This window comes from Geotrypetes seraphini, chromosome 5 (genome assembly GCF_902459505.1).
Source record: "Geotrypetes seraphini chromosome 5, aGeoSer1.1, whole genome shotgun sequence".
In the NCBI taxonomy this organism is placed as follows: Eukaryota; Metazoa; Chordata; class Amphibia; order Gymnophiona; family Dermophiidae; genus Geotrypetes; species Geotrypetes seraphini.
The window spans coordinates 83,005,553-83,022,005 of record NC_047088.1 but is presented as its reverse complement, the minus strand read 5'-3'; the positions used below and the strand labels follow the sequence as shown (position 1 = coordinate 83,022,005).

Genomic DNA, 16,453 nt, shown 5'->3' with positions numbered 1-16,453 from the left:
ACCATTTCTAGACCCCTGTTATATATATTAGTGAAGGAAAGTGAGGGGGAAGGGCGACCTGTATGAAGCAGCAGTTACAACCCTAAACAAAGGCATGAAGGGGTACCCTGTATGGAATGGCAGTTACAACCTTGAAATGAAGGCATGGGAGAAGAGGTAATTTGCAAGAAACAGCAGTTACAACCCAAACAAACTTCCTGGGCAGATTAAATAGGCCATTTTGGTCTTTATTTACAGTCATCTACTATGTTTCTATTACTAGTACTGTATCAATGATTTTATTCTGAATATTTTGACAGTTTGCTTTTGCTTCCATTCTTTTTTAACTGGGACAAAGTCAATGGAGAAAACACCATACAATATGTCAGCGCCTATGAACTACGAGGCCCTTTTTACTAAACTGCAGCAAGCACTAAAAAACTCACTGCCATGGCGGTAGTTTAGGGATCAGCGTGAGCTTGTTCAGACCAATATTCAGCAAAAGGGGGGGAAAAAAGACCTCAGAGACCTTTAAAAGCCACAATGCTGCTTAGTTTTTTTGCAATTGAAGCAGGTCATGTCTCAATCGCTGGTCAAAAACCCGAATGCTTTAAGCGCTTCAGTGCAAAGTAAATTATCATTTAAATAAACGCTCAATCCAAAATAGATAGCGCTCGTAATTTTAAGAAACAGCACTTATCTTAGAGATGCCACAACAAGACGCCAGCACTGTTCGTTTAAGCCCTACGGGGCCTCCGTTTCACCGAGATAACCCAGGCTTCTTCAGGGGAAGTGCTGCAGTACTTTGTATCAATTTTTCATTGAGAAAATGTCATTTAAATCCTGGCGGCTAAGTCTTTCTCCTCCCCTGAACATGCCTACTTTTGTGTTAGACACCTATCTTTAGCAGAATCGCGCCTAAATGATAGGTACCTATCTCCCAATTAATTTAATTTTTTTTCAATTCATTATTGAAGCCAATTTACTAATTAAGTTAGGCGTCTAGCTTTAGGCACCTCTTATAGACTTTTCCCCACACTAATTGCCACATGTTAATGGGGAAATTAGCATGTGGCCAATAATGGAAAATGGGGCCATTTACACTGAAAGTAGCCTCGGCAAGCAGGAAAGACCGTTGTTGAGGATAGCACTGGCCACTTTTTAGTGCAACTTAGTAAAAGGGCCTCTACATTCCTTACCATGCAGCCCAAATCATAGCAACAGAGAAAAATGAAGGCAGATAAAAACCATATGGCCTATCTAGTCTGCCTAACCATGCCATCCACTATCCCCTCCTCTCCCTTCGAGATTCAACATACTTGTCCCAAGCTTTCATGAATTCAGATACACTTTTTGTCTCCACCACCTCCACCAGGAGGCCATTCCAAGCATTCAACAGAAAGAGAACAAGTGGGCAGTGGGATAGAACACGTCAACAATAAGACAAATAATCTTTATTTCTATAAATTTAAAACAAAATACATGTATAAAAAGTCCTATAAAAGTGATGTATTTCTACATGTATTTTGTTTTAAATTTATAGAAATAAAGATTATTTGTCTCAAGGTTGACACGTTCTATCCCATTCCCCACTTTTTCCCTTTCCTTTTGTTCTACATTCCAAGCATTCACCATCTTTTCCGCGAAAAAGTATTTTCTAAAGTTAAATGTCTCTATAATATCGCCCCTCTCCTGCCTTTCCTCCAAAAGTATACATATTGAGATCTTATGCCTGTCCACATACACCTTATAATGAAGACCACCAACCATTTTAGTTACCTTCCTGTGGACCGTTTCCATTCTTTTTATATCTTTTTGAAGGTACGATCTCCAGAATTGTACACAGTATTCGAAATGAGGTCTCACCAGAGTCTTATACAGGGGCATCAATACCTCCTTTTTCCTACTGACCATACTTCTCCCTATGTTGCACCCAAACATCTTTTTATCTTTCACCACCATCTTTTCAACCTGTTTAACCACACCCAAGTCCCGCTGTTCTGTCGCGCACATAAGTTCTTAACCCCCCCTAAACTGTACCGTCCCCTCAGGTTTTTGCAGCAAAAATGCATGACCATAAAATCTTAGCTGCCAAATTTCAGACCATTCCTTGAGCTTCCTCCTGTTCTCTACACCATCAGAGGTGTCTACTCTGTTGCAAATTTTGGTATCATCCGCAAAGAGGCAAATCTTACCACACAACCCTTTAGCAATATTGCTTACAAAAATGTTAAAAAGAACAGGCCTAAGAACTAAACCTTGAGGCATACCACTGGTAACATCCCTTTCCTCAAAGCGATCTCCACTGACCATTACTCTCTGTTGCCTGCTGATAGGGTGTTGTTTTTTTCAGTATGGGCCTGTTAGTCATGCATGATTTGTCATGTTCACCCAGTTAGTAATGTTACTGTGATGGAGTATAGATCTCTAGATCAGAAATGTATGAATTTTTTAGAAATTTGTTTGATTCTTTTTTTTTTTTTTTTAAATATTATGGCACACAGCAGGACAAATTTCATCACACTTGAACCAGGTCTCATAGCTTTGAATTTCTAAGGTTCAAAAATCCTGCAGACAGGCTGTGGCTAGTCAAAAGGTTTACAGACAGTGGCGATCAGCCCAAGCACAGTGAAAGCAGCTGCCGGCAGGAAATGCTTGTGGTTTTCGTGAGGAAGACAGAAGAGAGTTAAAAAAGCAATAGCAGCAGAATAAGAGAGTGAGAAAAAGGTTTCTATATTCATAGAACTTGTGAGTATGTCTTGTAAGTAATCAGCTGCTTTATTTTCTTTTCATTTTTGGTCTTTTTTTTAATAGAGTGAGGCAGAAGTGTTACTAGGTTTGGGGCTCTACCAGGTCGAGGCTCTCTACCTGAGATTTTGATAATAAACTCGACCATTGTAGTGTCCCCTCACTCTCCAAGAACAATTCTGTAAAAACAGAGAACAGGAATGCAACAGACATCCTGTTGAGCTGATACCAGCTTGTTTATAAACAGGATGTCTATGTGAAAAGTTTGAAAAGATGCTTTTTTAAGTCTAAAGGCCCTGATTCTATAAAGTACACCTAAAGATAGATGTCTACGTTGGCACCCCTAGCTGATATACCATCTGAACTACCCAGTTGCTCAGCCCTTTGAGGAACCTAGAGCTGATCTACTCTGGAACAACTTTACAATCCCAACCTGGCAACAATTCTGCACGCTCTACTCAAAATACGCCAATTCCCACTGCAAACTAAACTGTTGCCCACCTAACGTAATGAAAGTTGCCCCGCTCACCTTCAAAGCCAAGTTACACACTTGGCTCTCTTCCCTTTTACAGTCGGGCATTTTTCCTGAGGACCTAGGCCAGATCCTAATCTCCCCGAATGTAAAAAATCCCAAAGAACCCATCAACCTGACATCAAATTACAGACCCATTGCAAACATCCCCTTCTTTTCAAAGTTAATGGAAGGTCTGGTCAACCAAGACTTAGTAACCTATCTGGACAAATTCAACATTCTAAACGACAACCAGTCAGGGTTCCGACCCGGTCACAGCACCAAAACTATTATTGCTTCTCTACTAGATTCCCTCCATTCCCTGTTTAGCCAGGGCACAAGTGCACTAGTCCTTCAGTTTGAATAAGTACTACCTTCGACTTAGTTGATCATACCATCCTCTTAGACTGTTTGGAGTCAATCGGTCTCTCGGGCAATGTTTTAAAATGGTTCCAGGGTTTCCTAAGTAAAAGATCATTCCAAGTTTACAGTGACAATACACATTCCTTCAGCTGGGTAAACGCATGTGGAGTCCCGCAGGGCTCTCCCCTGTCCCCCACACTGTTCAACATCTACCTGGCCGTACTAGGGAACCTATTGCAAAGCTTGAAAATCAAATTCTACATTTTCTTTCCCCTAACCAGCGTAACTCCTGAGACAAAAAATCACCTGGCATCTATCCTTAAGCAAATCGAACTATGGATGTCCGACTTCAAATTGAAACTTAACTCAGAAAAAAACAAATTCTTCCTGGCTAGTCCGAACGACAAAATCAAAGATTCAACAATCTCCTTGAACGGTCAAGTCTTTCCCATCACAGATTTCATAAAAATTCTGGGAGTGACACTAGACCGCAACCTCACCCTTGAAACTCACACCGACTTACTAGTCAGAAAAGGCTTCTCCACCTTATGGAAACTAACCATCAGAAAATACTTCGATGCATCCTCATTCCGCTTACTGGTGCAATCCTCCATTCTGAGCTTACTCGACTACTGCAACATTATCTACCTGGGATCTTTCAAAAAAAACATTCAAAGACTACGTATCATCCAAAATTCGGCAATTCGACTGATCTTTGGGCTAAAAAATTGGGAACACATAACTCCCTACTACCAAAAACTCCACTGGCTACCCCTGGAAGCAAGAGTGCAGTTCAAGTTTGCCTGTCTCTGTTTCAAATCCATTCATGGTTCGGCCCCCTTATACTTGGTTCCCCATTTTACCTTAGATTGTCCATCCAGACCCACTCGCAGAGCTCCTCTCTTCAGCCATCCAACTCTAAAGGTCTGCCGTTACAAAAGATGCCTGAACAGAACTCTAGCCTTCCAAGTAGGTCATCTAAATGATTGGCTGCACAATATTATCTCATGTTCCTCTTCCTACCTAAACTTCAGAAAATTATTAAAAACTAACCTATTTAACCGATTTGTAGCCTAAGACCCCTTACCCGACCCTTGCCCCCTAAGATCTCTTTTTTTCATACCTTTGCTTCCTACTCACCGTACATTTGACCCCTTATATTGTCCCTGTTCCATGCTTACATATATTAATTGTATCTGTATCTACTGATTGTACCCATTCGCTGATTGTCCAGCCCTTCTTTATTGTAAACCGCCTCAAACTACTACGGCGTTGGCGATATATAAGAAATAAAATTATTATTATTATTATTATATAAGTGTCTAACTTAGTTAACAAGCTTAATTGGCACTCATTGAAAGTTAGGCACACAATTTGCTAGGTGCGATTCTATAATAGTTAGGCTCTTAGTGCAAAACACATAGGGCTAGATTCACTAAACTTACCTATCCGATCCGATCCATGGCCTAGTCTTCCCAGGACCGATTCACTACGCTTCCTCATGCAAATTAATGCAATCGGAGGCACGCCCCACAGCGACCCCAGAGCAATCCTGCAGAGTGATCCTGACCTGTAGATGGTCTTCACATGCGCTTGCTCTCCGCACGAGCGAGGAAGGAAGGGGGAAAGAAACCAGGCACTGTTCATATCCCCAAGACCCAACGCTGTGTAGGGCAAAGACTGGTTGGGGCCAAGGTTGTTCTGACCCGGCCCGTGCCGTTGTTTGTTGAGTCAAAGCACAAAAAGGAAACAAAACTAACAAACCGTGCTGAGCAATTACAATCAAGGTCTTTTCGGGGCGCCCCGTCAGAGTGCACATTTCCATAGTTTGAGATGGAAGCGCCATGTGTCCTGCTGGCAGCTGCAAAGAGGGACAGTCTAGCACAGAACAGAGCATGCCGTAGTGCAGCACCGCTTTAAACCCCGGATTAAAACCACAGGCTCAAACTACAGGGAAGGGTGGCAGAGAGCAGAAGAGTCGGCAGAGAGCAGGAGATGTGTTTAGAATGTTTTATTTTGTTGTTTTTATTTTTTGATACTGGGATTTCAGGGCGGCAGAGAGCAGGACAGTCGGCAAGGACGTGAGCGACAGGTCCTCAGCAGCCGCTCTTTTTGGATCAGCCAGCCCAATCGTTTGTTCCTTCTTCAGTTTAGTGAATCGCTGCCTTCCTACTTTGCATGCCATTTCCCCTCATTTGCATGTGCAGATCAGATCGGACAGACAGTGAATCGGGTTGGGGTCGGAGAAGGCTCGCAAACTGGTCGGAGAAGGCTCGCAAAGCTTAGTGAATCTAGCCCAGAGTTAAAAGTGAGCGTTGTCTGCTTTTGAGTTAGGCGCCGCTGTGCTCCTGCCTTAGACACAGGTATTTGGGCCAAGAAAACCCTGGCATAAATACAGTGCGCCTTAAAGTTGTGATGCCTAGTGACAGCTAACGTCGCTCAGGCGGTGCTAAGCGTGATTCTATATAGTGCCACACTAGTCAGTGCCGATTTTTTAGGTAACCTATATAGAATCAGGGCTTTCTTTTTCAAGATGCATTTAATAATTAAAAGAACTGTCTAGGAGTTTCATTTTATCTTCATATCTTTTGAGATTCTTTCTTCTTTCCCTCCTATTGTTTTTAACCTTAAATGTCTTTCCTTCTATTAAGCAGATTGTATTTCTTTTCCCATTCTTTCCTCATGTTTTATTAGGTGTATAAAATTAGTCTTTATTATATTTTATAAGATTTAGTTTTTTTTGCTAGTTATGTTTGTCCCGTCCCCCCCCCCCCCCCCCCCAATTTTGTGATTTTTTTGGATTTGTTCATCGCTTAGAATTTGGAATAAGCGATTAATCAAATTTTATAATAAACTTGAAACTAAAGTGCTTACGGTATGTGCCTTTTTCAAACACACTCCTAAAACCAACACCAGCACCAAGTACATGCTAATGCTCACATTTACACCTGCTGAAGAATGGGTGAATCTTGTGTGTACTTAAGAACATAAGAATATAAGAGTTGCCATACTGGTGCAGACAGAAGGTCCATCAAGCAACAGTGGCCAATCCAGGTCAAAGGTACCTGGCAAGATCCCAAAAGAGTAAAACAGAGCTCATGCTGCTTATCCCAGAAATAAGCAATGGATTTTCACAAGTCCATCTTAATAATGGTTTATGGACTTTTGGCACTTCTTCCTTGAGCAGAGACGCCGACGCGCCACAGCATATAATTTGCAGAAAGCTTAAGTCCTTTATTGTTCCCTGAGGAAGGCGACGCGGTCACTGAAATTTGGATCCTAGTCAGGCCCACTTTTATATTACATATCAAGGACTTGCTTTTGGACTTTTGAAAAAAACTGCTAACAAAAGTATTTGTAACTGAAAGTTGGTTCAGACATCTCCTGTGCCTCTTTTTTGTTGTTGTTGTTGTTATGGACTTTTAGGAAATTATCCAAACCTTTTTTTTTTTTTTTTAAACCTTGCTAAGCTATATACTTTCACCACATTCTCTGGCAATGAATTCAAGGGTTTAATTACATGTTGAGTGAAGATATATTTTCTCTAGTTTGTTTTAAATCTACTACCTAAGGTTGATATCACTGCTAAATTGTGAGGCAAAATTGTTCATCAAAGTTCTGGCCAATCAATAAGTCAAAGCCCTCTCTAAGTTAATAGCAAGCCCAAAAATAAGTTTTGTTCCTTCTAGGAAAGCAGTTAAGAATATGCAGAGATTGTTGGCTTCCCTGGAATCAATTCCCTGGAATCAATTGCTTGGTACCAATTGCAGGGGGAAATAAAAATAAAATAAAATTATGGAAAAGGAAGAAACCAAAAATCAGTTCAGACAACTTCTGGGTCCCTAGAGCCAGAAGGAGGTTTGGTCCGCCAGACTTGCTATTTTATAATCAAGCTTGTATGTTGCATCATCCTATTGTAGGATTCTAAATTGGCATTCCTAAAGATTTGCTCAATGACCTGCCTTAGGAATTTGATTATGCAAGGTCCTCATATCGATAGCATGAACCCCCAGTCCCAAATCAATCTCCCAGTGACCCAACAGCCTTTCTAAGTCCCGTGGAGGAGCAATACAACATAATGCTTTATGAAAAAAGGAAATCTGACCACAGTATATCCATTCTTGCCCCAAAAGTTTATTCAAAGGAATATCTATGTGCTCGGCAAGAGCTCTACGATCTAATGAATTAATATACCTCCCTTTTACAAAACTGCATAAGAGGATTTTAGTGCCCACCAGCACGCTAAATGCTCTGTGCTGCTCCGACGGTCATAGAGTTCCTATGAGAGGAAGGGAAGCATACACTCCAACTCGTATGGAACAAGCTCTACTTGCCCCCTGGGACTTAGTATATTTACTGCATGCCACTGTAACTCAGCTGCCTCTAGAGATGAAGCATAATGCTTTGCTGAGATCCTTGTGCCATCTCTGGTACTGTCTAATGTTGTGCTGGGGGCATTCTCCCCTGTGCAATTATATGCTTCCATTGGTAGGTAATAGACAATTTTCTCCAGGTATGGACTAAAACTTATTCAAACTTGGTCTAAGTGGGGCCTTAATTGGGATGGTAATTTTCTAGGCGACGGGGGGGGGGGGGAATTTGATATCTTAACTGTCTTTTAGGGAGAGGCTCCAACCTTCTTCAGGGAGAGATCAATTTGCATACATGCAAATAGCTCGTTATCCCCCCTTTCTACTAAACCGTGCAAGAGATTTTTTTAGCGAGGACATAATTTGAGGTTGAGGGGTGGTAGATTCAGGGGCAATGTTAGGAAATTCTACTTTACGGAGAGGGTAGTGGATGCCTGGAATGCGCTCCCGAGAGAGGTGGTGGAGAGTAAAATTGTGACTGAGTTCAAAGAAGCGTGGGATGAACACAAAGGATTTAGAATCAGAAAATAATATTAAATATTGAACTAAGGCCAGTACTGGGCAGACTTGCATGGTCTGTGTCTGTATATGGCCGTTTGGTGGAGGATGGGCTGGGGAGGGCTTCAATGGCTGGGAGGGTGTAGATGGGCTGGAGTAAGTCTTAACAGAGATTTCGGCAGTTGGAACCCAAGCACAGTATCGGGTAAAGCTTTGGATTCTTGCCCAGAAATAGCTAAGAAGAAAAAATTTAAAAATTTAAATTGAATCAGGTTGGGCAGACTGGATGGACCATTCGTGTCTTTATCTGCCGTCATCTATTATGTTACTATGTTAGCACTGGCTGGGGCGCTGAATGCTCTGCACTACTCTGACACTCATAGGCACTCTATGACTGTCAGAAGGGGGATCGTGGAAGGAGCGGGGGGGGTGGATGCGGAGACAAAGCCAGGGTTGTAATGGCCTTCATTTGCGGCACGTATTTTACAAAAGAATCATGTCCACAGGGGTTCCTACCAGCTCCTAGTCACTTCTGGTGCAAGTTATGCCCATTCTGACCTTAGGTACCGGTACACATCTCTATGGATGGGACATCGGCAGCCTGTTCGGTAGGCACCTATCACTGCCTAACTTTCAACAACCCTACGAGAATCAGGGCCTTGTTTCTCTTGTATTCTTTCTGTGGACTCAGCAGCCTGCTGGGGAAAGTTGTCAGTGCAAGAGCTTGAGAGTTTAGGAAGCTTTGTCAAATTTAATGAGACACTTTTTTCTTTCTACTACATTTGACATACAGCACTTAGGGAGTAATTCTATAAGGAGCTACCTTGTTTTGGGTGCCATGAAGGCAAGTAAAGGGCAGAACTCTAGTCGTTTACATGCATAAGTGGCCATTTTTATGCATAAATGACCTCACAGAATATCTACTAGCAGAAAAGTACATGCCATGGGTTGACGGCACATATTTTGTTGATAGGATGCTCACGGGCAGAGTTTGAGCAGAAAATGGGCAGAGCACACAGCTATGCACATAAATTCTGCCACTTATGCATCTACATGCTAACATTTATGTGCTTGCATTTATACGTTATAGGGCTGGTATAAGTGATTCCACTTCAGTGTACACGCATGTTTTTGCCATCTGCAATAGAATTCTAAAGAGAAATTTAGCAATCTAGTGGGTGTCCTGATATAGAATTACCTTCTTAATGCTAGTTTGTTGAATGCACAGCCTCAGCTGCAGGGTTGTGCTTGAGAGTTTAAAGGTAGTCCTGCTGAATTTAAAAGAATTTTTCATTTGCTGCAACTGAGATATTGACCTTATAGAAAGCTTGCTGAATAAAGGACAATGGGGCCTGAGAAGAAGGCTACCTAACTCCTGTGGGTAGCGCTGACCACCAGTATTCAATGAAGAGCTGTTTCCACTGGCCAGCATTGAATATCTGGTCTGTCTTTGACCAGCTCAAACTTAGCTGGCTAAGGAGACAGCTCATAGAGAAAGATCGGAGCTTTGGTGAGTGGCGGCATATGACATCAGACACTGCCACTGGAACAACTTTAAAAGCCAGGAGTGCCTAAGGCAGGTGACCTTGCAGCGCACAGCCCCTAAGTGTTTTACAATAAAATAGGGGTAAAAACAGAATTAAAAACAACAATATTAAACAGACGAAATATATTCAGACAAATAAAACACAAAGTAAATGTAATAGAACAAGAAGGATAGGGGGGGAGAACTACAATAAATACAGGAAAGAGAACGTATATGGGAAAAAAAGGACTAAGGGGTTCAATAAGAAAAGAATAGTAGTATAATTAGCTGAAGGCATCAATAAATAGGAAGCTTTTTAAAGCGCCTTTAAATATGTCTAAGTTTTGCTCTGCTTGAAGATAAGTGGCCTCTAGTCTCTCCTCATACGTCTTGTCGCAAACCTCCTATCATTTTCGTCGCCTCCTCTGGACCGCTTCAAGCCTTTTTTGTGTCCAGCACTGTTCTGATTGGTTTAAGAAGTCACGTGGTAGATAGATACTTAAGAAGCAGGAAGGACGCCGCCGCCATGTTAGAAGAGAATTGAGACTGGCAGCGAGTCTGATTAGTGGTAAGAGAAGCTAGAGAAGAAATACTACTGGTGAATATTTGAATGCTAAATAATTTATTTATCTTTTGATATGCTTTTTTTAGGGCATCTCCTTGATACAGCTCATCGAAACGTGGTTCCATGTCGGAGTCCCGTTTAAGCACTTCAACCACTTTAAGCTAAGTCATATATTAAATTATTTATTAAGTTATTCAAAAGTATTTAAAATATTTAAAATGATAAAGAAAAATACCATATAAAAGATAGGGGAGAAGGCCAATGAGGAGGCTAGCTACATTTGAAACTCTGTACCTTCAACAGATTTATTCTGTACAGTGAGGCCATATCCCAAAATAGATGAAATCAGAGTTAAGCTATGGAAAATAGTTATAAATGCTATAGGATGGAAATGGAAAAATGAAAATAAATAAACTGAAGGATATCAAAAGACTTTAGAACACTATACATATAAAAGAGGTTCTGAATATATGGATAAATGAGGATTTATTATTAAAGAGTATGGTACAAATTTCCTCATTGAAATAGAGAAAAATATTTGCCAATATTTGATGTATGATTCACAATTACCTTTTGTAAAGCCATGTTGCCTCGGATCCTGTAACCCATTAGATTCTAGGAAGTTCACTATTCTTTCTTTCAGCAACACTTCCATTATTTTTCCAACAACTAAAATGAGGCTTACCGGCCTGTAGTTTTCCGTATCATCCCTGTGACCACTTTTGTGAATAGGGACCACATCTGCTCTTCTCCAGTCCCCAGGAACCATTCCCATATCCAGAGATTTGTTGAACAAGTCTTTATTTAATAGGACCCGCCAAAACCTCTCTGAGCTCCCTCAGTATCCTGGGATGGATCCCGTCCGGTCCCATCACTTTGTCCACCTTCAGTTTTTCAAGTTGTTCATAAACACTTTCCTCCGTGAACGGCACAGAATCTACTCCATTTTCTTGTGTAACTTTGCCAGATAATCTCGGTCCTTCTCCAGGTTTTTCTTCCGTGAACAGAGCAGAAGTATTTTTTTAGCACGTTTGCTTTTTCCTCATCACCCTCCACATATTGGTTCCTAGCATCTTTTAGTTTAGCAATTCCATTTTTCATCTTCCTCTTTTCACTGATATATCAGAAAAAAGTTTTGTCTCCCTTTTTGACATTTTTAGCCATTTGCTCTTCTACCTGCACTATTGCAGGCGTATCTCCCTCTTGGGCTTCTTTCAGTTTCACCCGGTAGTCCTTTCTCTACTTTTCTTCTTGGGTTTTTTAATATTTCAGGAACGCCAACTCTTTTGCCTTTATTTTCTCCGCCACTAGTTTAGAGAACTACACTGGTTTCCTTTTTCTCTTGTTTTTATTGATTTTCTTCACATAAAGTTCCGTAGCCATTTTTATAGCTCCTTTCAGCTTAGACCACTGTTGTTACACTTCTCTTATATCCTCCCATCCTAGCAGCTTTTTCTTCAGGTACTCTCTCATTTTATTAAAGTCCATACATTTGAAATCTAGAATTTTTAGTATCATGCGGCCGCCCTCCACTTTAGCCGTTAAATCAAACCAAACTGTTTGATGATCGCTACTTCCCAGGTGAGCACCCACTCGTACATTAGATGTACTCTCTCCATTAGGACCAGATCCAATATTGCTTTTTCCCGTGTGGCTTCCGTCACCATTTGTCTGAGCAGGGCCTCTTGAAAGGCATCCACAATCTCCCTACTTCTTTCCAATTCCACAGACGGAACTTTCCGGTCTAAATCCAGCAGGTTGAAATCTCCCAACAGCTGCACCTCTTCTTTCTTTCCAAACTTTTGGATATCCACAATCAGATCTTTATCAATTTGCTGCGATTGAGTTGGAGGTCTGTATTTGAACGTCTGAATCATAACAACATTCCGGCTGGAAACTGGCATCAACTTAGGGCTTTTTACAAAGGTGCGTTAGGGCCTTAACGCACGGAATAGCACACGCTAAAATGCCCCGCGCTCTAGCCGCTACCGCCTCCTCTTGAGCAGGCGGTAGTTTTTTCTGCTAGCGCGCACTATAGTGCACGCTAATCCGGTGCGTGCGCTAACGCTAGCGCACCTTTGTAAAAGGAACCCTTAGTTGCTGAAAAAAGGACTACATTCAGCTTTGTTACACTACAATTGTTTTAAGTTTATGTTTATTGGATTCTTGATATATCACCTTTAACATGTGTATTTTGCTACAAATTAAAATCAAACCAGGATCAGCTTCTCCGGGTTAGGTGGTTGGTGATTAACCCAGTTAGAAGTGGGAAACCATTAGGAAATCTCCTTTCTAACCTGTTCTATTCTGGAAGATAATAGTGTTTGTTGTTCTTTAGAATGGCCACTCCCTGCTTCATGACCCTTAGTAAAAAGTAAAGAAGGCAGGACACATGGCAGGTGTGTTTTATTATTAAAAATCAGGCTAAGTGATATGCATAGACAGCTAAGAAGCTCAGAAACAGAGTTACTGCTACACATTCCTTCTCAAACCAAGAAAGGGAGATAGCTCAGATCTCATCTCCATTCCTCCTTAATGAATACATCAGATAACATTTTAAAAACTCACCATTTAACAGGGGTATGTATGCAAGGTCAAAAATGGTCATGTGAGTTTCTCATGCTGTTTACAGGTTTCTTTTTTATTTGGGATTATTGCCCACTCCCTCCTGCCGCCAAGCAACACACCCCGACACCCCCTCCCAGCAGCAGGAGAGATGCTCACTCCTTCCCATTGCTGACATCAAGCAACCCCCCACCCCAGCAGCGGGAGTGATGCCCACTCCTTACCACTGCTACACAACCCTGGTTAAGGGGCCTCAGGCATCTGGCCAATCAGAGCCTTAGGCCCCTCCCCTATGCATCCCAGGATGCACTGGGGAGAGGAAGCCCCACTATTTTGAAGAGACGGGCCTACTGGTCGGAGGGAGTAGGCATTCCTCTGCCAGCCATCGTAAACGGGAAGGGGCGGGGTCATCAGAGGCACAGGGACTGTCAAGGGGTGGTGTGACAGTGGGAAGGAGTGGGCATCTCTCCCACTGCTGGGGGGGAGGTGTTGGGGGGTTGCTTGACAGCAGTAAAATATTCTGATAGGTCTGAGTTGTCAAGCCTTTCCTGTCAGTGCCTGAGCCAGTCAGTGCTTAGGCACTGATCTGAAAGTAAGGCAATGACAGCTTAGGCCTGTCAGCAAATTTTGGCCGCAAATATGACACGAGGTTAGACAATCACTTGGCGATTATAGAGAATCGCTCTGAGTGCTCATTTTAATATTAATGACCTCATTGTACTATATTTACATGGCAGGATTGGAGACTGCTAGAAAACTCAGAAAAGATCGCAGCAAGCCATTTTAATAATCAGCAGCTAAAATACATGCATATGAAACCGGCTGGAACTGGTGTAGCGAGCAGGTTAAAGGTGGATTTTAGTTTTGAGACTCTGCTCCCCCAGTCTAGCTACAATTGCAAGTGAGGGACACTTTTGGCCACATTAAGGAGAAGAATTAATGGGATGTCGAGACTGTTTACAGCAGAATCAGGACTAATGCACTCCTATTTTCCAATACGCATACAAATTTTACCTATAGAAAAAGCAGGTGCAAAAGTCTACAAGTAATTTTCATTTTGAAAATTAGGTAAACAGTCCACAATTTTACATATAGACAGTTTCAGCATTATACACTAAAAATTAATACAACATAAGCTACTCAAGATGAATCAAAGAAAATCAATAACAGCCCCAATACATCCCCCCCCCCACACACACACACACATAAATAACTGAGTAACCTTAGGAGCAGCACTCTAATGCCTTCATAACATACAACTAGAATAAATTGCTAAAGGCGTAATTCACAGAACAGTTTTAAAACTATATGGCATCTGGCCAGTTACTAATACTGAAATGACCCCATTCCCAAGCAAGAAGCCAAAATACACTGATGCAAAACCAGAAAATCAAGAGTAAACCATAAAGCAAACAATGGAAAAATTAATCGTTTGAGGCAATTGTGCCATGCTACGGTGTTTTCTTGGGGGATTCACAGATAGAGAACAGAAAATGGTCGGTTTGTTCATCCAGCTGCATAGACTTGAAACCGAGGTTAAAACAATTCTCTTGCTTAAGGTTGCCAAAGGGGTGGGGCGAAATCAACCAACCCATCAAGCAAATAAGGAACTCAAAAGAAACGCCAAACATAGCAGCAAGTAAGCCACGCCCTTCGCTTCGCAACTGCTGTGGTGGCGGCACGGTGGGGGCAGAAGGGAAACCCACCCAAGCAGCAACTCCACCAGGGAGGATCTAAGCTCTTCAGCACCTTTTTTTTTTTTTTTTTGCAACTTTTAAATCACAAATGCCGGCTGGCTTTCAGCAGCTGGGTGTGGAGTGGTAATAAGCCACTGTAAAGTTATGCAGGGCACTCCCTCTCGGAGCTGTAGGCCACTCCGCAGCAAAACCCCCCACTGTAGCAACGAACAGGTCCAAGGTTAATACTTGCTAGCCGGAATTGAATCCCTGTAAAAGGATTACCTCTAGTCACCTCCTCCTTCCATCCAATGCTTTAGATTTAAGGCTCTAACTGCAAGAAACTGGCAAAATGCCTTCACGCAAAGGTTATGTAATTATATTATAGATGGGGGGGGGGGCGCAATTTCTCTTGGGGGAAAGAACTGCGTCGTTTTAAGAGCCGCCAAAATGCCATCCTTATAACGCGGATATAAGAACGTGTATGCTTTTGCCCCTATATTCGTTCGAAGTAGAGCCAAAATTAAACTTTAAAGCAAACCTTTTATAACCCACAGAGGGACAGGTAGCGTTTACGTTTCACTAAGTTGTAGACATTAAAAAAAAAAAATGCCTTCAAGGTGGTTTCTATTCCATTAAACTTAATCGCAGTGCTGTTTCTCAAATGAATGACACAAAAAAAAACAACTCAGATTCGGCACATACCTTACCGACATGTGCTACAGTGTCCTCTTGGCCATGGTCAAATAGTTACAGAATCCCCCAAAAAATAAATCCGGGCTTAGGATCCTCAGGAGTCCAGAGACGTACCTGTGGTGGATCTGATGCTGTCTTTTGCCTCTGGAAAGATTAAATTGCATTAAACTGAGAAACTAGAGCGAGTCAGATCGCAAAAGGAGAAGTGTAACTTCTGACTTTTTTCACTGTGACTCAGAAGACGTTGTGGGGTGAGGTCCTCCTACAGGTTTGCACACCAATGGCAAATCGTATATTGATATGCAAATTGTAGGTAAACGGTGTGATCTTTGATTGCACAGGGCGACAGAGGACAGGCAGAGAGAGACCCACAGACGCTCGCCCAGCAGGAGAGAAATAAAAGTAAAAAGCTACCATCCCCTTGTCTTTCAGCTTTTCCAATGGGACCGCATGGAAATATATAGAAATAATTTCCCTCCAGTCTTTTCTTTAGTCTTAAGTTTTTGTTTGTCTAGTGCAGAAGTTCAAATGACTCCTCTTCCTTTCTCACACAGTATCAATAACCTCTCTACTTCACATACAGGGCATAGGGCTAGATTCACTAAGGACACCGATCGTGTCCCGACCACTTTGTGACCCGATTGCTCCCCAACCCGATTCACTAACCTTGGTACCAATCAACCTCTGGTCCGATCCGCGCATGCAAATGTAGGAAGGCAGCGATTCACTAAACAATTTAAGGAACACCGACTGGGTTGGCCGATCCAAAAACAAGCGACTGGAGAGGAGGACCATTCACTTGAGCAAAAACCCTGCTCTCTGCGCCGACTCTTGCTGGCTCTCTGCCGCGATTCTCGTGCTTGCCACTCTTCCCTGCAGTGCGAGCCCGTGGTTTTATCCCACTTTAAACCCGCGGGTTAAAATCACAGGCTCGCGAGTACAAAAGTAGATTTAAAT

At 42.1% G+C, this 16,453-nt stretch overlaps 1 protein-coding gene across 4 annotated transcripts in view; it reads right to left on the bottom strand.

Annotated features, from left to right (window-relative positions):
- ELF4 (E74 like ETS transcription factor 4) overlaps positions 1 to 15,734 on the bottom strand; it is a 228,603-nt gene extending 212,869 nt beyond the window's left edge. Inside the window, exon 1 of one of the 4 annotated variants that reach the window (XM_033943935.1) lies at positions 15,506 to 15,734. The gene's annotated coding sequence lies outside the window, so the exon portion shown is untranslated. Of the gene's footprint in view, positions 1 to 15,085; positions 15,382 to 15,505 lie in introns of those variants that run through there. The other 3 variants (XM_033943936.1, XM_033943937.1, XM_033943939.1) reach the window with 3 other exon arrangements.
- Positions 15,735 to 16,453: the final 719 nt, after the last annotated feature.